The sequence below is a fragment of the Onthophagus taurus genome, chromosome 6 (genome assembly GCF_036711975.1).
Source record: "Onthophagus taurus isolate NC chromosome 6, IU_Otau_3.0, whole genome shotgun sequence".
NCBI lineage: Eukaryota > Metazoa > Arthropoda > Insecta > Coleoptera > Scarabaeidae > Onthophagus > Onthophagus taurus.
Window position 1 is genome coordinate 12,214,031 of NC_091971.1, and position 8,204 is coordinate 12,222,234.

At 27.8% G+C, this 8,204-nt stretch overlaps 1 long non-coding RNA gene across 1 annotated transcript; it reads right to left on the bottom strand.

Moving 5' to 3' along the window:
• Nucleotides 1-4,922: 4,922 nt before the first annotated feature.
• On the bottom strand, nucleotides 4,923-6,128 carry LOC111424328 (uncharacterized). Its single transcript, XR_011640731.1, has 2 exons — nucleotides 5,978-6,128; nucleotides 4,923-5,929 (listed from the first exon to the last, which is right to left on the bottom strand). It is a non-coding gene; the product is annotated as an uncharacterized lncRNA (long non-coding RNA).
• Between the last annotated feature and the right edge of the window lie 2,076 nt (nucleotides 6,129-8,204).

Genomic DNA, 8,204 nt, shown 5'->3' on the forward strand with positions numbered 1-8,204 from the left:
GTTGTTTATAATGATAAAGAAAAAGTTGAAGAGGTGAATGTGACATAAGTTATCTCCAACTCCTATCTTTTTTTTAAATTTATTTGATCAAAAAGTGTAATCCAACTTCTTATTTAATACAAATTGATTCTTTTCACTAATTTGAAACAATACTTTTTCTGCATTTCAAAATTACGTCCTTTTTTTCAATTTAATATTATTTTACCACAGATATCATACAGTTACGACACTCCCGGCAGTATCTATCATATTTCAGGAGTGCCATAAATGACCTATATTCTCAGATCCCGTTAAATAGGTTTTTAGAAAAGGTGCTAAATCCAAAATAAACATTGTTAGAATCTATAACGAGGGTTTACCACAAAGCAAACCATAAATGCAACAAGATATCAGGTGCAGTTTGCAACCCAATATGGAGGAATAAACATCAATCGCAAGCAAAGCCAGAATATACAAGAGGCCTGATCTTAAATATCCGGCGGAAGCGAAAGCTGACACAGCTGAGATGCCTGAGAACAATTAACATGAAAACGCTATGTGCAATATCCGGGTATACTGTAATGGATCGTAAGAGAAATACAGAAATCAGAAAAAAATGATACACATTAGTCCAACAGATACACATTTTCAGAGACGAGGAGGATAGAATGGACATGTATCAAGAATGGATGGCCAAGCACGACTGGTGTTTGATAAAATATACAAGAAATAGCAAAACATATGCAAAAAGACTTATAGGAAAATCGTTAAAGCGATGGAAAAACAGCTGGACCTCAGTATCACAGGAGAAGCAGCACCAGGAATGTCGAAGCGTCATAACAAGATAGATGAGGACTTAAACGATGTATACATCAGATATTCTGTATTAAAAGAATTAGAAGTATTGGTACCTTTAAGGAATTATTCTTCTACTACAAAAACGCTGTTTTTGTTCCTAAACAGATAGGAAAAAAATTAACCTTTAGTATAGATAATTATTGGGCAAAACCATACAATTATCAACCTGAAAATGTCCGAAAACTATCGATTAAAACCTTAGCATTGCAATTTCGTACTTCTCCGAACACAGCATTGAATTAAATGAATTATCAAGTGTAATATTACTAATGTATGTAAAAATGCGTTTATAGTCTGACAATGAGGTTGGTGTCTAACATTATAATAGAACAAGTTCTCTGTTACTCGTTTTCAACTCCTAATAGACTGGCGCTCAAAATGTAGCCCATCTTAGAGTGATTGATCGTTAGAAGTGCAAAACCGTACCTGTCTGGTTTTATGGATAGACTTTATGTCCTCACTACATCCACATCGACTACGGAACTACAGATGTTGTTTAACAATGATGGAAAATTTTGAAAATAAATCTCAAGACTATTATATATAGGCTATCTCATTCTAGAACATTTGTTGACGACATCTATAATCAATAAAGCGTTATCTCTGTTATTATACCATCAATAATCAGCAGGGTATAAGAACGATCAGCTGTTTTTACCTTTTTTACTGCTTTTTTCGGGCCAAATAAATTCTTTACCAGATTTCTTTTTATATTCTCCCTCGACAATTGGAATTATGGTTATCAAATACCGGGTGGGCACGAGAACAAAGTAGATACGGAAGGAGTAATACTTTCGTTATAGAAAGTAGAGGAGTGCACTAGGTGACCTTGCATTCCTCGACTTATAGCATTTCACTGTCAATTACCACCATGGTGTCGTGGAGACTACAATATCTTTAAAGAACGGATAAAAAACCACTATAATGATAAAATGTTGAAAATGTGTCAAAAAAGTGAAAAAGTCAGAAAAGCGATATTGACATGCCTCAGTTCCTCAACTCACTTACAATTTAGATCATGCAGAAAAGATATATAATAGATTACCCCAAAGGAATGTAGTTTCAGCAGAAAATGCTTGAACTTTAAGGACAAAATGAAAACATAATGGTTTTTCATCCAAATCAACTAAAAATTCGTTACACCTTGTAATATAATAGAAAAAAGAACAATATTAAAAAAATATTACAAAATCTTTACAATTCATCGTCGGGATACATTTTCGTTTCAAAATCATGACATTATTCTATTTTATAACTTTCGGTATCGATGGATAGGTTCATACTGGTGGTATAGCATCGATTTTAACTTTATTTTAACTTATTTTAACATTTCGTGGCATTAACAGATAAACGATTTCACTGTTCTCAATAAGCCCGTAATTGATCCATTTTGTACCTATCATATTTGAATACGTCTATCTTTTATTATTCAAAATAATGATGCAAAGAGTTTTTCAAATACGGATTTCAGACTGTTCACGTAGATCAATATATCCTGCTGAACTTCGATGACAGTGAACTTTTATAAATTTTTACATCTTTCTTTCAATAACCTCAAATGCATCTTGTCGGAGTATAGAACTATGTTCAGGTTCTGAGAAACGATATACTATATTGGAAAACCATGCAGTTTTAGCCAAAATGGCCAAGTGTTGCCCAATGAGACCATTGTTTCAGTGTATGCGTAAATGTAGTGTGTTTTAACTTGTCTGATGATTAATTTTGATTTTGTTGGCTCCTTTTAGTGTTACAAGTGCCATTTTAGCTTGAGCTACCATGTTTTTCCAGTAATTTCTCACAAGTCAGGATGTCGATGTACTAGTGATGAAAAAACTAAAAGTTATTTTTCAAATCGTGTTGGTTTATTCAAAAGAGGACACTTTTATTAGACCTGGAAGTGATTTTTCAAAACGGCTTCTTACATTAAAATGAGGATACTTTAATTCATAATTGGGGATATTTCCGCAAGGATCCCTCAAGAAATTAATTTTATAGCGAATTTTGAAAATTATCGATGAAAATTGCAACATCGAAAATTTTATCAAAACTTCAAATATTGTTTTCTCAAAAACTAAAAGTTATTTTTCAAAACGGGTTGGTTCATTGGAAAGAGGACACTTTTATTAACACTTTGGGAAATTTTCATACTCATATTAAAAGAACTGGATTTTATACGAATTTTTAAAAACTTAATCGGCGAAATTGCAAAATTCGAAAAAATTATCGATCATTTCAAAAATTTATTTCTCAAGAACTAAAAGTGATTTTTCAAAATGGCTTGTTGTATTAAAAAGAGGATACTTTAATTAATAATTGGTGATATTTCCACAAGGATCCTTCAAGAAATTAATTTTATAGCGAATTTTGAAAGTTATCGATGAAAATTGCAACATCGAAAATTTTATCAAAACTTTTCTCAAAAACTAAATGTTATTTTTCAAAACGGGTTGGTTCATTGAAAAGAAGACACTTTTATTAACATTTTGGGAAATTTTCATACTCATATTCCAAGAAATCGATTTTATACGAATTTTTAAAACTTAATCTGCGAAAATTGCAAAATTCGAAAAAATTATCGATCATTTCAAAAATTTATTTCTCAAGAACTAAAAGTGATTTTTCAAAATGGCTTGTTGTATTAAAAAGAGGATACTTTAATTAATAATTGGTGATATTTCCACAAGGATCCTTCAAGAAATTAATTTTATAGCGAATTTTGAAAGTTATCGATGAAAATTGCAACATCGAAAATTTTATCAAAACTTTTCTCAAAAACTAAAAGTTATTTTTCAAAACGTGTTGGTTCATTGGAAAGCGGACACTATTATTAACATTTTAGGAAATTTTCATATTTATATTCCAAGAAATCGATTTTATACGAATTTTTAAAAACTTAATCGGCGAAATTGCAAAATTCGAAAAAATTATCGATCATTTCAAAAATTTATTTCTCAAGAACTAAAAGTGATTTTTCAAAATGGCTTGTTGTATTAAAAAGAGGATACTTTAATTAATAATTGGTGATATTTCCACAAGGATCCTTCAAGAAATTAATTTTATAGCGAATTTTGAAAGTTATCGATGAAAATTGCAACATCGAAAATTTTATCAAAACTTTTCTCAAAAACTAAATGTTATTTTTCAAAACGTGTTGGTTCATTGGAAAGAGGACGCTTTTATTAACATTTTAGGAAATTTTCATATTTATATTCCAAGAAATCGATTTTATACGAATTTTTAAAACTTAATCGGCGAAAATTGTAAAATTCGAAAAAATTATCGATCATTTCAAAAATTTATTTCTCAAGAACTAAAAGTGATTTTTCAAAATGGCTTGTTGTATTAAAAAGAGGATACTTTAATTAATAATTGGTGATATTTCCACAAGAATCCTTCAAGAAATTAATTTTATAGCGAATTTTGAAAGTTATCGATGAAAATTGCAACATCGAAAATTTTATCAATTCTTTTCTCAAAAACTAAATGTTATTTTTCAAAACGTGTTGGTTCATTGGAAAGAGGACGCTTTTATTAACATTTTAGGAAATTTTCATATTTATATTCCAAGAAATCGATTTTATACGAATTTTTAAATCTTAATCGGCGAAAATTGCAAAATTCGAAAAAATTATCGATCATTTCAAAAATTTATTTCTCAAGAACTAAAAGTGATTTTTCAAAACGGCTTTTTGCATTAAAAAGAGGATACTTTAATTAATAATTGGTGATATTTCCACAAGGATCCTTCAAGAAATTAATTTTATAGCGAATTTTGAAAGTTATCGATGAGAATTGTAACATCGAAAATTTTATCAAAACTTCAAATATTGTTTTCTCAAAAACTAAAAGTTATTTTTCAAAACGGGTTTGTTCATTGGAAAGAGGACACTTCTATTAACACTTTGGGAAATTTTCATACTCATATTCCAAGAACTGGATTTTATACGAATTTTTAAAGCTTAATCGGCGAAAATTGGAAAATTCGAAAAAGTTTAAAATCATAGAAAATTTAGCAAAATAAAGATTATTATTACTCGGTGTGAATAAGAATATTATTTTAACAAAAATAAAAATAATCTTAGATATCCATGTTATTTATGTAAGTATTTATGTATTTAAAATTTACACTAAAAATTCATACTTATTAGACTCTTTTCTTGAAAATAACGGGAATTTCATTCACACTTTTGTACGTTAAATCGGATTTTAATTGAACTTCATGGCCATTAACCGGATAAATTTTAAATTCTCTAATAATTTTTGCTAAAAATAGTTTTATAGAGGCATAAACCATCTTTTTGCCTAAAAATTTAAAATTTATAAAAAAAAAATCAGTTTTCAACCTTCATGTTTTATCGATAACATTTCCTTGTTCAAACCTATCTGGGTTAAACTCGTTAGCATTTTTAAAGTATCCATCATATTTAAAAATTTTTGATAGATGAAAAACTACTTGTTTTCGCCTAAAAGAAAAATTTCTCCTATTAAATTTAAACATTTTTGTGGCATTCCAACAAATTTTTATAACATTTTCAGCACATCTCAAAAATGAACGATAATTATTTGCAAATTTATATAAAATTCCTATCGAATTCATTTTTCCTAATAACAAATCAAAATATTTCATCCAATTTTCTATGGATTCGTTAATTTCTTCTTGTGTTATTTTAATTTTAGAATCCATCATCGAATCTAAAAAATTTAAAACGAATAAAAATCATTTAAAGTTTACTTAAATTAAAATTGAAATAACTAGCCAATCTACATCAATCGATTTTTCTAAATTCTTATAAATCATATCGAAAAATTCGTTATATCTTTTATTATAACAAATTAAATGATTTGATATGAAATTGCGAATGAAAGTTTTTAATATAACTTGTTTATCATTCATCCAACTCTCTTTTGATGTTGTAATCAATAAGCCATTTCTAAATAAAGATTTAATCTCAGCAAGAATAATGATTCGATTTGTAAATTTTATCGATAAACTCTGAATCTGTTGTTATTATAATTGGTGGCATCGGTTTAATCCATATTTTAACAATTGGGCCATATTTTGTATTTAACGATTGAAAAAAATTTACTAAACCTATAAAATTTACAATTGTAGCAGATAAAACGTAATAAATTTAATTACCTTCCGACGGTTTATAAAAAAGCTTAATAATATCGGTTATTGTAGGTCCTGGAATTTTATTTATTGATGTAATTTTTATATTTGAATATTAAGTAAAGAAATAGTATAAATATTAAAATTGCAATAAACATCTTTAACCTAAACGCTGTTTAAAACTGCACGAATAGCAACTTATTTTCTCTTGATAAGTTTATTTACAAAGATAAACTAAAAGTTAAAGTTCGATCTAAACACCAAATAAAAACAAGAAACCGAACAAGTTGCCAGTCTCATAAAGGAGTTGTTAATAAATTATGAAAGCAAACTGGAAAAGTTCTTCTACTAGACGAGCTAATTAAGCAAGTTACTCCACCCAAAGGAGAAATAACGATACATCGAACTAACTAACTATGATCCTATCTCAAAGAACCGTTAATAATTATTAAAAAAGGAGGTTGTTCAACTTTACGTAACATAAATAGAATTTTTTTGTTCAATTTATTTAAATAATAAGTAAAGTTCTAATAAAATTTAAAAAAATATAACGTTGAATAAGAACTAAAAATCATAACAACCATGTTTGTGGGGAATAAGAAATTATTTATGGCACATTGAATACTTATAAAATCAGCGTTAAAATGTTCTTTGTTTCATCTTTAAATCTTAATTCGTTTTTGAGAAACAACTTTTTAAATTCTATTCGTTAAATCGGCAATTCAACCATGCAGAGTTGAGTTTAAAAAATCATAACAACCATGTTTGTGGGAAATAAGAAATTATTTATGGCACATTGAATACTCATAAAATTAGCTTTAAAATGTTCTTTGTTTCATCTTTATATCTCAATTCGTTTTTGAGATATAGCTTTTTAAATTCTACTCGTTAAATCGACAATTCAACCATGCAGAGTTGAGTTTAAAAAATCATAACAACCATGTTTGTGGGAAATAAGAAATTATTTGTGGAACATTTCATACTCATAACATTAGCTTTAAAATGTTCTTTATTTCATCAATATATCTCAATTCTTTCTTGAGATACAACCTTTTAAATTTTATTTGTAAAATCGACAATAATACAACATGCCGATTTGGGTTTAAAAAATTATAACAACCATATTTGTAGGAAATAAGAAATTATTTATGGCACATTGAATACTCATAAAATTAGCTTTAAAATGTTTTTTGTTTCATCTTTATATCTCAATTCGTTCTTGAGATACAACTTTTTAAATTCTATTCGTTAAATCTACAATAATCAAACATGCAGAGTTGGGTCTAAAAAATCATAACAACCATGTTTATGGGAACAAAGAAATTATTTATGGCACATCGAATACTCATAAAATTAGCTGTAAAATGTTCTTTGTTTCATCTTTATATCCCAATTCGTTCTTGAGATACAACTTTTTAAATTCTTTTCGTCAAATCTATAATAATCAAACATGCAGAGTTGGGTTTAAAAAATCATAACAACCATGTTTATGGGAACAAAGAAATTATTTATGGCACAATGAATACTCATAAAATTAGCTTTAAAATGCTCTTTGTTTCATCTTTATATCTTAATTCGTTTTTGAGATACAACTTTTTAAATTCTATTCGTCAAATCGACAATTCAACCATGCAGAGTTGGGTTTAAAATATCATAACAACCATGTTTATGGGAACAAAGAAATTATTTATGGCACACTGAATACTCATAAAATTAGCTTTAAAATGTTTTTTGTTTCATCTTTATATCTCAATTCGTGGTTGAGATACAACTTTTTAAATTCTTTTCGTCAAATCTATAATAATCAAACATGCAGAGTTGGGTTTAAAAAATCATAACAACCATGTTTGTGGGAAATAAGAAATTATTTATAGCACATTGCATACTCATAAAATTAGCTTTAAAATGTTCTTTCTTTCATCTTTATATCTCAATTCATTCTTGAGATACAACTGTATAAATTTTAATCGTCAAATCTACAATAATCAAATATGCAGAGTTGGGTTTAGAAAATCATAATAACTTTGTTGTTGGGAAATAAAAAATTATTTATGGCACACTGAATACTCATAAAATTAGCTTTAAAATGTTTTTTGTTTCATCTTTATATCTCAATTCGTTCTTGATATATCACTTTTTAAATTCTATTCATCAAAGCGACAATTCAACCATGCAGAGTTGGGTTTAAAAAATCATAACAACCATGTTTATGGGAACAAAGAAATTATTTATGGCACAATGAATACTCATAAAA